This window comes from Myotis nattereri (genome assembly GCF_964212035.1).
Source record: "Myotis nattereri genome assembly, chromosome: 17".
Classification (NCBI taxonomy): Eukaryota; Metazoa; Chordata; class Mammalia; order Chiroptera; family Vespertilionidae; genus Myotis; species Myotis nattereri.
Genome location: NC_138092.1, coordinates 31,248,686 through 31,263,092, shown reverse-complemented (window position 1 = coordinate 31,263,092; position 14,407 = coordinate 31,248,686). Strand labels below are relative to the sequence as shown.

The 14,407-nt window shown below is 42.4% G+C and overlaps 1 protein-coding gene across 1 annotated transcript in view; it reads left to right on the top strand.

Annotated features, from left to right (window-relative positions):
• CA8 (carbonic anhydrase 8) overlaps nt 1–4,839 on the top strand; it is a gene marked incomplete at its 5' end in the record, with an annotated part of 82,760 nt that extends 77,921 nt beyond the window's left edge. Inside the window, one exon of the mRNA XM_081111498.1 lies at nt 3,847–4,839. The remainder of the gene's footprint in view (nt 1–3,846) is intronic.
• Between the last annotated feature and the right edge of the window lie 9,568 nt (nt 4,840–14,407).

Genomic DNA, 14,407 nt, shown 5'->3' with positions numbered 1-14,407 from the left:
AGGTATCAAAGTCACTAAAAACTTATTTCCCAGGAAACTACTGGAAAATCTGCTTCACCAAAAGGGAGTAAACGAAGAAAACAGATGTGGGATTCAGGAAACAGGAGATCAGACAAAGAAGAAAGGCAAAGGAGATTGCCAGAAAGATGGTGACCTGAGGTTGTAGGCAGAGAGGGTCTCAGTCAGATGTGAGCAGAGGAGAAGGTTCTAGAAGAGTTTCCTTAGGACAATGAAATTGATAGACTGCATGATGTCTGAACTTCCTGAGAGTCAGGCATTTGGTAAATAGTTTTGAACTGAGTATATAGGAAGCTAAGGTGGAAAAAATCTAAGATAATTAACTCCAGAGAAAACAAAAAGTTGTGCAGGAAAGGAGAACTAATAATATATGAATACACAGAGCTCAGCTCTGAATACTATTTATGTCATCACAATATTAGAAGCTGACTATTGAACTAGCCAAAATTACTGGCAAAATGGGGTAAAGGGAATGATGATATGTGTGTGTGTGGTCGGGGGGTGTCTGACAGGAGGAAATTCATGCATTTTCCCAGGTAGTATGATATCTGCAGTGAACATCTTCATTCTCCGTAGGAAAGGTCAACAGACAATACTGGAATGGAGCAATGCAGTCATGCTGCTTAGCTTTATGGTGTTAATAATCAGCTAAAAGAGTTGAGGAGGAGGAAATTGGTGGCATATGGGATGTGACTGATAGTTTTCATAAGAAACCTTTTAGAATTATTTAACCTTCTAAACTGTGTGCATGCATAATTTTGAGGAAAATAAATATAAATAGGAACAATTGCTACTCTCATTTTGTTACATTTTTAAAAATGTTTGTACACAGGTATACACTGTACACACATACGAATTTTCTTGGAGTGTTTGCTTTGGGCCAGATATTGTGTTGGACCTTAGGAACCCAGCATAGTGTAGATGAGACCACGTGTGCTTCCATCCCATGAACACTTTCTCTAAAATGCTGAAAAGTTAATTTCAGACACCTGCTATGGAAAATAATAGACCATCCAGTGCAGCAGTTCAATTTTCAGCTAGCGAGATGTCTATAAAATCAACTGAAATGGTCACTGGTAGTTCAGTCATAGGCTTTGGAGGCGATGCCACATTATATCTATTGTCATAATACATTCTCACACAATCTCTACGAGGTAGATGTTGTTATGTGAGGCTCAGAAGGGTCAGGTAGATCGCCTAAAACCTTACAACAAGTTGGTGGTAGAGCTGGGATTTGAACTTGGGTCTTCCTGATTCCAGATTCATACCCCAGACTGTGATCAATTGAAACATTTTCCCAGGTAGTATGGTATCTGCAGTGAACAAGATTGAACATCTGTCTTTGGGGGGATCTAATATCAAGATCACTATGAGAGTTCCTTGCTTTGAGAGGTGACATTTTCTTTGAAAACTATAGAGAAGGAAAAGCTCAGGGAGCATAGGGTATTATCTTTAGTTTCTTCTAATGGATGTATGTTCAGTGTTAAAATGCTTTGGATTAAGACATGACCTTGCATGATTAGAGTGATTTATTTATCCATTTATTATTTATCCATGTACTTAATAGAATTGTAAAGGTATTTGGGAACTAGGAAGAAGTGATTATTAAACATAAAATTAATGACAATAGCTGGAAGCTTTATTTTATTAAACACTAGAGGCCCGGCACACGAAATTCGTGCACAAGTAGCGTCCCTAGGCCTGGCCTGCGATCAGGGCCGATATTCCCTGGCTGCTGGCAGCTGGCCCAGTCCCCTGCTGCCATGGCTGCAGGTCACTCTCTGTGTGTGGGGCAACCACAGGGGGTGACTGGTGGGGTGGTTGGGGCCCTGGCACTGCCCACGTCCGCCACCACCCACCCCCCCAGTTCCCTGTTCTCCATTGGGTGTTCGGAGACTGCTGGCCAGGGGGAGGGAATGAGAGGTTGGCTGGCAGGTTGGGCAATCGGAGCCTGTTGAGTGTCTGCTCCCTGGTGGTCAGTGCACATCATAGCTAACCAGTTGTTCCACCGTCTGGTCAATTTTTATATTATGTTTTTATATATATACTAGGGGCCCGGTGCACGAAATTCGTGCACTGGGTGTGTGTGTATGGGGGGGGGGAGTGTCCCTCAGCCCAGCCTGCCCCCTCTCACATACTGGGAGCCCTCAGGCGTTGACCCCCATCACCCTCCAATCGCAGGATCGGCCCCTTGCCCAGGCCCGACGCCTCTGGCCCAGGCATCAGGCCTGGGCAGGGGACCCCCAGACCCCTCCGATTGCTGGCTCTGCCCCTTGCCCAGGCCTGATGCCTCGGCCAGAGGCGTAGACCGCCATCACCCTCCGATCGCCTAATCGGCCCCTTGCCCAGGCCTGACGCCTCCGCCAGAGGTGTCAGGCTTGGACAGGGGACCCCCATCTCCCCCCGATCACTGGCTCTGGCCCCCGCCCAGGCCTGAGGCCTCTGGCCCAGGAATCATGCCTGGGCAGGGGACCCCCATCTCCCTCTGGTCGCTTGCTCCACCCCCCGCCCAAGCCTGACGCCTCTGACCCAGGATTCAGGCCTGGGCAAGGGGACCATCATATCCCCCCAATCCCCGGCTCCGCCCCCCACCCAGGCCTGATGCCTCGGCCAGAGGAGTTGACCCTCATCACCCTCCAATCACCAATCACCGGATCGGCCCCTTGACCAGGCCTGAGGCTTCTGGCAGAGGTGTCAGGCCTGGGCAGGGGACCCCCAGCTCCCCGCGGTTGCAGGCTCCGCCCCTGCCCAGGCCTAACGCCTCTGGCCTAGGCGTCCGGCCCAGGCAGCGGGGACCTGCAGTGGCAGCGGGGGGCGCCGCGATCGTGGGCTTCGCTTTAGGCCCAGGCAAGGGACCCCTAGCTCCTGGGACTGCCAGCTTCGACCGTGCCCAGCTCCCATTGCTGGTTCCACCCCTACTTCCTGCTATCACTGGCCAGGGTGGAACAGGCACCTGATTCTCCGATCATGGCTGGGGGGCAGGGCAAAGGCGGCCGCAGGGCCGCCTTTGCCCTGCCCCCCAGCTCTTAGCTCCCCCCTGGGTTTCCGATCACTGTCAGTGGCAGGGGGCTTCTTCCTGCTTTCCCTTTCGCCTCCCTGCATTGTGCCTACATATGCAAATTAACTGCCATCTTGTTGGCAGTTAACTGCCAATCTTAGTTGGCAGTTAACTGCCAATCTTAGTTGGCAGTTAATTTGCATATAGCCCTGATTAGCCAATGAAAAGGGTAGCGTCGTACGCCAATTACCATTTTTCTCTTTTATTAGTGTAGATATTTATATATATATATATATATATATATATATATATGATTATTTAATTATTATTAAACATTTTTGTTTAGAAAACAGTTCAAACATTACTTTATTTATTTGGGGGTAAAGTGCTTGTTTCTATGAAATTTTGCATTAATAGGTTCTGCCACCCCAGTAAAATTATGGTAGACTTTGCAGAAAATTTGTAGAAGTGACAGACTTGAGCATGAAGATATTTTGAAATGTCTACATTTTCTTACAAAGGTTTTAGGTCAGTCGTGGGCAAACTAAATAAAGAATAAAACTAAAAAAGAAAAAAAGACCGTACCCTTTTATGTAATGATGTTTACTTTGAATTTATATTAGTTCACACAAACACTCCATCCATGCTTTTGTTCTGGCCCTCCGGTCCAGTTTAAGAACCCATTGTGGCCCTCGAGTCAAAAAGTTTGCCCACCCCTGTTTTAGATTTTACTGTCTCTCATTGGACTGTAACAGACTTTTCAGTCTGCTGTAGAGGAATGTCCGTAACATAATTGACTCTTTTTTTTTTTTTTTTTTTTTTGCATAAAGGAGGAAGACAGTGGTGGTATAGTGCCCTAGGATGAGAACGGAAACGTCTGAGCTGCAGCTTTGGTTTTTCCTGAAAGCCTGCATTGTTTGTCTTCATCTAACCCAGCTTTGATGGACATCTCTGGCAGTTGCCTGTACACGTGCTCTAATGAAATATTAGGAATGGCTGTACATTGAAAAGAAGCCCCATATTATATATCACTGCTGGTAGTATTCATATTTTTTACACACACTGTTTATTGCTTATATGTAGAAGAAATGAAACTAGTTTTCAGAGTTGTTATTAATATGAATATATATCATGTACTAATGTCGAGACAGGAAAAATACATTTCCAGCATTAGCAGTCCTTCATTTCCTGTCTCCAACAGAAAATCCACTCCTTCGGAGAATAATGTAAGTCTTGATAATAAAATAAGAGCTTTGATTAAAAACAGCATACAGCTTCAAAGTGGAATGTAAAGGATTAGTAAAAATCATATCTCATGTTATTTCCTAGCCCTCACACCACAGCTGATGTCAGGCTGGGTTGTTATTATGGAAAACAGTTTGGGAATTAATGCAAAAACATACTCACTTTATATATTTCTGTCTTAGTAAAAGGATTTATTTGAAGATACGAATCTAATCATATTTATTTGACATATTAGAAGCTGTGGTTTCTAAGACAAAAAGAAAGTAGGTACCTTGAATAGCTCCTTTTCCATGATAGAAACATAAATTTAATAGTACCTCTATAATAATTTAGTGTTGTACATTTTGTAAGACTTCAAAATATTTTATTCTGTGAATTTCATGTCTTCAGTATATTGAAACTTTTCTTTCAAAGGTGGCCAACGGTATATTTTAATTAATTTTAAGCGTTACTAGCAAATTTTAGCATATGTTTATATATAGTTAAGTGTGACAGAATGAGATGACTTATGTAAAACAGTAGAGTGCCTGGTGCAAAGCAAGTACTTAATAAATGTTTATTGTCATAATTATTGTCATAAAACTAATAACTTCAAAAACATAGTCCTGATTTGGAGGGATTCTGTGATGCAAAACATATGTTAGAAATAGAAATAATCCAGGTGGAATAAGCGTGTGTTGAGAGATTTTAGATGTGTTGAGTATCGGGGAGCGTGGAGGTGTGGAAGGTGTCGGGTGGAGCCGTGGGCAGGGAGAGAAAGCACTAGAGCTGCAGCCGAGTGAGGAAGGTGGCGTCTTGTGAAGGGCCAGGATGTGTGGCTGCCAGGTCCACATCGGGGCAGCATGAGGCAGAGCCGCTGAGGGGCAGAGGCAAGCCCTGGATTCTTCCTTCCCAGGGTTTCTCGTGTGTATACAGAAATGAAGCAGTGCAAAGCATGGCTACACACACTGGCATATTTAAACATTTATATCTTATAGGAAAAAGTGATAAACCACACACTTGCCAAACACTGACTGCAGTTGTGGCCTCCTTTGTGGTCAACATCAAAAGACAAACTCCCAACCCTGTCTTGGAGGAGAGGCCCTGGCACGGAGGTTCACGGGCACCCACCTCTCTGCTCCTGGCCCGGTTGGGTTGAGCAGCCAGGGGCTGTTCCTGGACCCAAATTCTGATGCTTCTTGTAGTCTCCAACCTTCTGTCCCAAGAATACAAAGTAAACATAACAAAAATGAATCCAAATGACTTTCAAGGTGGTATCCAGTTTCCATATTTTCCCTTTTCCTCCCTAATACATAAATATATATTATATATAAAATTAAGGAATCACATTTATTTGCTGTATATTTTCTGAGTCAAAAGACTAAAATCAACTACTTGGTTCAATGTGTGGTATCCATTGACTAGATTGTGTGGCAGTTTAATATTCTTTAATGTGGAAAATCGCTTGTTTCAGCAGCTAGTACCTCAGAGTCAGAGGTGAACGCTGTTGGACAGTGATGCTTCTGTAGAGATGAATTTGAAAGGGTCATCTGTCAGTGAACAAAAGTGCAAATAACTATTCTCAGATCTATCCTGTTTTGATGGTGGCCTGGGAAAGGAAAGGTATGCAACAGACCCTGAAATAGGGGAAGAAGCTTCCTAAAGCAGAAGTGTACGTATGTTTGGGGAGTGGCGTGGGAGGAGGTAGTTAACTAGAAATAAATGATACATTTCAAAGATTGTGACATTTAGGGTAGATTTTGTTGACCTAACAAAGGAAAAAGGGCGACAAATGGAGGTGCTTTTCCACATGGCTTACATTGGAATCACCTCTGACTCATGGTAATAAGGGATCTGGTCCTGTGTAAAGTCATATTGTTCTCAGAAGTTTTGTCAGGTAAGATAAGTTGAGCCTTCTCTTTTTTTTGTCGGTATATTTAGCTGAAGGCTTGCCAATAGTGTTGCTCCTTTCAGAGAACTGACGTCTGATTTTGTTGGTTTTCTCTATGTTTCTGTTCTCTATTTCATTCAGTTCTACCCTTTCTTTATTATTTCCTTCCTGCTGCTTGCTTTGAGGTTCGTTTGTCCTTTTTCAGGTATGGTAATGTGAAAGGGTAGGCTATTGATTTGAGATCTTTTTGTAATACAGGCATTTACAGTTATGAATTTTCCTCTAAGCATTGCTTTAACTGCATCCTATAACGTGTGGTATGTTATATTTTTTGTTTTCATTCATCTCAAAGTATTTTCTAACTTGCCTTGTGATTTCTTTGACCCAATGGTTATGTAGGCACACGTTGCTTAATTTCTACCTATTGATGAATTCCCAGATTTCTGTTATCGATTTATAATTTCCTTGCATGGTCAGAGGACATGCTTTGCATAATTTCAATCCTCTTAAATCTACTGAGACTTGTTTTATGGCCTAGTATATGGTTTATCCTGGATTGTATTCCATGTGCACGTAGTAGGACCTCTGCTCTCTGAGTGGGGCTGTGTGGAAGAAGAGGCTCATGACCTCTTGGTTGTTGTCCCCAGGGATTTAGCCTCTGCAGCCTTTCTAATATTCCTTGATTGGGGGCTGATGGGAAAGGGAGTCCCATCTTCTTGGCCATACCCACCTAGAGTGGAGATTTAATCATGTCAACTTAGGGGAGGGGAAGGGAAGAAGTGGATTTGTGGCTCAAGTTCCAAATACACTGTTCTTACTGAGATTTAGGAGGTCTTCTTCAGTAAATGTTTCCCTATTTGCTGTATGTCCTTAGGAGAATTTCCAGACACTTTAAAATTCTTTTTATTCCCCCGTGATAGTTGTTTACAGGGGGCAGCAGATCTGGGGCTCCTCACATTGCCATTCTGGGTATAATTCTCCGTCATTTAGGGTAGTGCAGTACTCAAACTGTTAGGCTGCCAGTTCCCTTTTGGAATTTTCACTTGAATAAGCACATTTTTCAAAAATTTGTGTCAAATATCAACATTGTAATTAAGGGTAGACTCATGCACTTCAATAATTTAAAGTTTCTTAAAATGAAAATGAAGTTGACATATCAGTCATTAACTTATTGAGTTAATAACTGCAATTTTATTTCACCATTTATTTCTCGAATTAATTAATTAAAAGCAATTAATTTGTATGTGCTGATTAATGCTTTTCATGTCTTAACTCTTGACTCTTGAAACTTAACCATCTTGAGGATAGTTCATTTTCCTTAGAACTATCCACATTTAATGGGAAATATTAATATAGCAAATATTGACATGATTAAAAAGCAACCTCTATTAATTTAATGCAGAATATTATCTTGGGTCATAGTAGAGGGTATGATGAAAAGGAAGAGGCATTATACACTGATGATGTAATGCAGCCCCTGAGGATATGCACACAGAAACGGTCTCCTCTTTTTTCCTGTTCCTTTCCTGTATTTAGAGTTGTGTGTCTGGCATGAAACTCCTAACGGGCTCTCACCGAGATAATGAGGTGGTGAGACCCTTCATACATTTTTTTAAGAAAGATAAAAACAATACAGAAGAAAGGATTTTAAATTAGAAATTTTTGTGTCATATCAGACTTAGATTACATTTTAATAAGGCACACTAGAAGTTTTATATTTTGAGTCGTACAGGAATACTCATTTGGAAATGATGCTATTGAGTTTTAAGAAACGTTTCAATTTCTGAAACTTAAGTGGATCTGCATAAACTACTGCCTTGCAATGCTCTTACTCCCCAACTGGAACACTGTAGTTTTAGTGAGTCAGTAGAACTTAAGAAATTTCTTAGAGCTGTTCCAAAGACCTGAATATGCTTGCTTCATACCTTGGGGGCCTGATTCACTTCCAGAATAACTCTACCACACAATTCCTGTGTTAAACTTTAATTGCTTCCAAATTATATTGCAATTCAGTCAACCTCAATAGGAATTTCCTGTGAAATTATATTAGAATCTGGCCCAAAGGTGTGTGTGTGTGTGTGTGTATTTTATAAAATGCAGATCAAAGTCTGTACATTGCATGAAAAACACTTTATCTTTTATAACATAAAGATGCTTCTTCCTGGCATAAAGGAAATCCACAGTATTATCATAGCAAAAGACTGGGATGAAAATGGACTCCTTGCAATTTCAGTCATATTAAATAAATTTCCTTGCAAACATTTTTTGAACAAATCTCATTCGAATGAAATAATCTTACTACAAAAAACCCTATAACCTACATGATTTCTTTTCCCTTCTTTCTACTTACATTTAGAAGTTATATTTATGTGGAATAGTTCCAGATATTCAATAAATACATTTGAGGTCTTATTAAAAATTCATATGCAAGTCTAGTGAAGACTTATGATGGTTTTGCAGGGAGGGAATGGTAGTCATGGTGGCCAAACCCAGCCTTCAGTTTGGGGAAAAACAGGAGCCAGGTTTAAAAAAAAAAAAAAAGCCTTTAATTCCACACATTTTTATTTGCTAAGTCCACAGAAAGGAAATGTGAATACAGTTCTTACGGGGAAACTGACCTTAGTGCTTCTGGAGCACCAACGGGGTGATTTCCTCTTCTGTAAAAGTGTGCGAAAATGTCCTACGTGGCCCTCTGTTGTGAGAGACAAGTAGCAGGCGGGCAGTTAATCCAGGGGACAGTGCATCCCACGTCGGTTAGGATTACTGTTACTGTCAGTCCTTGCACAAAGTACGTAGTGAAAACGTTCTGTGGACATTGCTTATGCCATTATTTCTCAGTGCAGTTCTGAGCCTTGGGCTCCGGCCTTGCGTTCTTCCGTCCTGAGGGCCTCCCCAAGAAGATTGTAAGACCCACTGTTGCTAACTCACACTTCCTCCTTGGAGGCCTTTTCTTCTGGGTTACTGACAGGTGGCCTGTAATTTTACCATCTCATGCATTTGTATTAAATATCTTTAATGATCAAAATCACTGTATGATGGGTATTAGGCTAAGGGTGTAAGCCAGAGGAAACTTTTGCCTTCTCTTTTTCTAACTCGCCTTTTAAAAAGAGGCCAGCTAGGCTGACATAATTAATTTCCGGCGTTTCTTAATTCTGTCTTCTGATTGAGCCAAAGGTAACCTTCTTTCCTTTTTTGACCAGAAAGAAAAATGTGTCAAATATTATGTGTGGTCAAACCTAAGACATCTGCTGAAGAATTATCTTTTATTTGGAATTCCCTTAGGATATTTCCAATGGGTTGCACAACACTCTTAACAAAACAAACTTTCCCCAACAGCATTAGTTCCCGTCATCTCCCTGTGAGGCAGGAACACAAGTAGCAGGAAGCTGTGGTACATCTCCTCCAGCTGAAATGTGGAAAGAGCCACAATACAGCCACGTGGAGGGCAACAGTGCCTCCAGGCAGAAAGTGACCTGAGGATGAATCTGTAAGTGCAGAAACGAAAGGAGCCCTGAAGACTTCACCAAAGAAGCGGAGAATTTCAGTGAGGCCAGACCTCCAGTGCAGCAATGACTGTAGTAGATACAGGTCGATACCTTCAATGATTCAAAGTGGTCTTCGTAACATCAGTCTTAGGGCAAAGTTTTGTGACTAACTCCAGGTCATACGTTCTTGTGCTCCCATCACGTCATGGGGCCAGATGGTGGGGAATTATAGAGGGTCCAGGGTGGGCTGAGTCTTGTGTGCAGGCCCTTTAAGCGGATGCCTGGGTTTCCAGCCACCTTCTGGCTCACCTGGGGGGAATCTCCACTGATTGTCACAGCCAGGTGTTGAGGGGATTCCTCTTCCAGCTGGTGCTCTGGGCTGGGGAGACCCTTCCCTCTGCAGCTGAGATCTCTCTCCTGATTCTGATCCGACACACGTGGTGTGGGACCGGCATGGGTAGTGTCTCAGCCCCTCTCCCAGTCTCCGAGGGGCTGCTTTATATCCTTAGTTATAGGCATTCAGTCCAGCTAGTCCTCAGATAGTTCTCCAGGTTGATTGCTCAGTAATTTAGTTGTAATTTTGATGTGGGTTTAGGAGGAGGGGAGCACAGCATTTTCCTGCTCCACCACCTTGGGGGGAAATCCCACAGCCCCTTCCCTCAAACAGAGAGGCAATAGGCCCAGAAGAGTTTTAAGCATGGACTAATGTTTTCTGCAGATTAACCCCCATGCTATTCCTGCTGTATTAGAATGGGGTAAACTGGAGGCAGGCAAGCCTTCCACCCAGAAGTATGGGCAGGTGGGGAGAGATCAGAGCCAAGAAGCAGAAGGTAGGACCGGTACCTCCTGGCTTGAGAGCAGGTGTCTGAGGCTCCTCCTTCCCCTCATCCCAAGCTCTTCTCCTCTCCCTGAGTCACTCATCTAACAAACACATGAGCCCAGATGCAAGGTAAGCTGCTGCCCCCAGTTTATTTTTTTTTGTGTGTGGGGGGGAGTCATTTGCAAGTTTTTATCCTTAGTCTCTATCAAGTAAAAAATAGTGATCTCTCTTCTCTTCTCTTCTCTTCTCTTCTCTTCTCTTCTCTTCTCTTCTCTTCTCTTCTCTTCTCTTCTCCCCTCCCCTCCCCTCCCCTCCCTTCCTCTCTCTCTCTCTCTCTCTCTCTCTCTCTCTCTCTCTCTCTCTCTCTCTCTCTAAATGTCTTGCTTATAAATTGTCCTTATTGTGCTCATGGCTAATCCTCCCAGGTAGCATTTAAACACCTTAGAGCAGCAGTTCTCAACCTGTGGGTCGCGACCCCTTTGGCGGTCGAACGACCCTTTCACAGGGGTCGCCTAAGACCACCCTGCATATCAGATATTTACATTATGATGCATAACAGTAGAACATTACAGTTACGAAATAGCAACAAAAATAATTTTATGGTTGGGTCACAACATGAGGAACTGTATTTAAAGGGCCAGAAGGTCGAGAACCACTGCCTTAGAGGTAAGGACTGTGTTTTCAATCTCTGTGATAGGTTCCCACAGCACACTGTCCCCCCATACACCTTTGACGATTCCTCAGAGAGATAAAAGATCCTGACCTTACTAGCAGGCACAAACAAACCTCAGTAACAACTCTACAATTTACTTATCTTTTCAGAAATGTAAAATAAAACCTCTCTCTTTCTCTCTCTGTGTGTGTGTCTTTCTACCCCATCTTTTCTCAGCTCTCAGTGCTGAATTCATGGTAAACGTATTTGCAATCTGGAAAACACAGCAGCTTCTTGCCTTCTAATATTGTCCTAAAACCACATCACCCTTTTTCTTCTCAACTTGCTGACAACACACTCGTTAGGGGTCATACACTCAGGATGGGCGTGCTTTCTCGATAAAAACGAATGGACGTGTGGTTGTCCTATCAGCTTTGGATCTTGTGCTATTTTCTGAAGTGTTCTTAAGAGGATTCATGGGTCCGTTGTGACACACCCGGTGCCCTCAGCTCTTCCTCAGTATCCTGTAACGTTGTAGGTCCCTGTTTTCTCCAGGCCCATGCAGTACAGGACAATCTAAAAGGACTCCAGGGATGGGCATCTGCAAGGCAAACTTGAGGAGGTGGGTGCTGGGTGTTCTCCTCTGCCTGCTGATGGGGAGTTGGGGGTAGCAGCTCTGCAGGCCCAGGGGAGTTGGCAAATCCCTGCGGGTGCTGTGGCCCCGCCCACTCCTTACCTTATCAGCATCCAGTCTTCTAACGCTCTTTTTGTTTGTTTTTAAACAGAACTCCTTTGGATATTTGTATTCCTGTAAAAGATTGATTTATTCTATCCACTTTATGCTACATGAGTGATTTTTCATTTAATGTGAGCTACTGCTCTATTTCTCATATTGATGGGGACTCATCTTTAGAATTAATTTCAGTCATTTCTTTCCTTCATATCTTTAGCAACTCACAAACATTACTTGGAAAGACCATGATTTATTGGATCCTTTAAAAACCATTAATATCTCTTTCTATTCCATAATTATTTTATTTAAAAGGTTGTAAAGTTATATATTTTTCTTACTGATCAGTGAACATAAAAATAGTGTCGCTCTGTTTATGCAGTAAATAGAAGATAAAAGAAATATCAGGATTAGTTGTTATGCCCACATATTTAATTGGGTTTTCTTCAGCCTTTGCAAATACAGGAGCAACACTAGGATATTTTTGCCTCTCTTAACCTCCCAGAGGAAAGATAGCACCCCAAGCAGTGTTTTGATCAGCTTAGTCTTTGTTTCCAAAATGGTCTAACAAGAATGTTGCCCGAAAGCCTTCTCCCTTCATGTTGGAGAGATGAACCATGCCTGGCACAGTGCCTTGCTTTGCCATGACATCTTTTTCTGCACAAGCATTCTCAATTGACTGTGGATGGATGAACTGTCTTAAAAGGACAGCCTACTGTGATTCGTAATCTGAGTACTGCAACAGTGGGCGTAAAACAAAAAGGGGTTTTCTTTTGTTTTTTTTGGTGTTTTTTTTTTTTGCAGCTTGTATGAATCATCGCTCAAGCATCTAAAAACATGGGGTCTGTTTTTTCAGTGCCAAGCCCACTTGTTAATGAAAGTCACACATTTACCTCAAAGCCAGACGAGGTGCCTCCGTCTTCCCCCAGGAGTCCTAGATGATAAAGAAGAGAGAATCTGTTCTTCTTTTCCTTTTGTAGTGGAGCAGAATGGAATAATGAAGCTTGGGCAGAATCTGGCAACTTTTAAAATAAAGCTTCCCATTTGTTGACACTAGAAAAATACCTCGTGTCGGAGCACGCATGCAAATGTCTCCCTTTGTGCGGGACACTTTGCAGGGTCGTCCCTCTTTTTCGCTTTGAAGGGAAAGTAAAAATCATTTTGATTTTTGAAAGATAAAACAGCTTTTTAAAACATGTTACAGACACTAGCCACTCATTTTCTCACTAATTCAAATCAAGCGTTCTTATTGATAGAATCTGAGAAAAATAGAGGACATGAAACACAATAGATGAAAGACACGGACGGGAATAGTGGCAGCGTAATGGTCCTGTTCCCATCTCCTACAGGAGCATATTCTATGCCTCTTATTGAGCTAAACTACCTGTGATGTTGGTGGGCTCAGTGCACCAAAAATGCTTCATTTTCAAAGTACTAGCAAGATCAATTAGCAAATCCTTACATCCAACAGTAAGAGAAAGCATTTGATAATAGGGAAGTATCATGTACTCTTGTTTTTCTAGAATTAACTGTTTTATGTTTCAATTTTCTATGTCAATCCACATGATGAACCCTGAGAATTCACGTTGAGAATTTTGAGGTAGCTCAAAAATTAGGGGGCTGCCAGTGCAATGAAAAGGGCCTGGGTTAGGGGGTGAGAACACAGGCTCAGGTTTATTTAGTTGGTAAATACTTCTGTGTTATGCACTCAAGTGTTCGCCTCTCAGTGGCTGTGGAGATTTTTTCATGGAATGTCGTTTTTATGAGCTTTAGTATTTTGGAGATCCATCACATTTAGCCTGTTCAGCAATTTTCTTTTAGGATTTACCGCTCTCCTACCTAACAAGATTGCCCAAGCTGTGTCTCCTCCGTAATATGACTCAGGTTGGGCAATCTAAACCAGCGGTTCTCATCTCAGAGGCCCAGAAATCAGGATTTTAAAAAGATTCCCAGGTGATTCTAATGTGCAGCCACGGTTGAGAACCACTGATCGAAACTCTCACTCCTAATGGCCATAGTGATTATTCTGGGAGGGACATGTGGCCCAATCTGAGCCAATCTGGAAATTTTGCTGGAGCTTCCCAGAAAGAAGAGTGAGTGAGCGATATAATATGTTTTGAGTCACTGCACCTAAACTTACCTGGATCCAGTTGTAGACACTTCAGTTATATGGGATCAAACTTTTCATTTCTTTTTTTAAAATTTCATTTTGTTTAGACTAGTTTGAGTCTGGACAAGACCAATTTCGTTCTTTATTGGTAAAATTGGAACAATCATACTGTTTACTTTAAAGACATGTGGTGATGATTGAATGACATAAGATAGGGGAAGGTGAAATATATTACTGTGGCATGCACGACCTATGGCATGCATCAGTGACCATGGGTGAAGGGCTTGAAAGAGCCCCACTAACCTTGGGGTGAGGAAGGTAAGAGAATCATAAATACTGTTGAATTAATGGCTGCAGGGATTTTACTCCTTTCCTGTTAGTGTAAACATAATTCACTTGGAATCATGGTACTTTTGAGCAGAAGACCAAGATTCATCTTAAGAATGCATCACCTCCCTACAATACACGAGAGCTTAAGC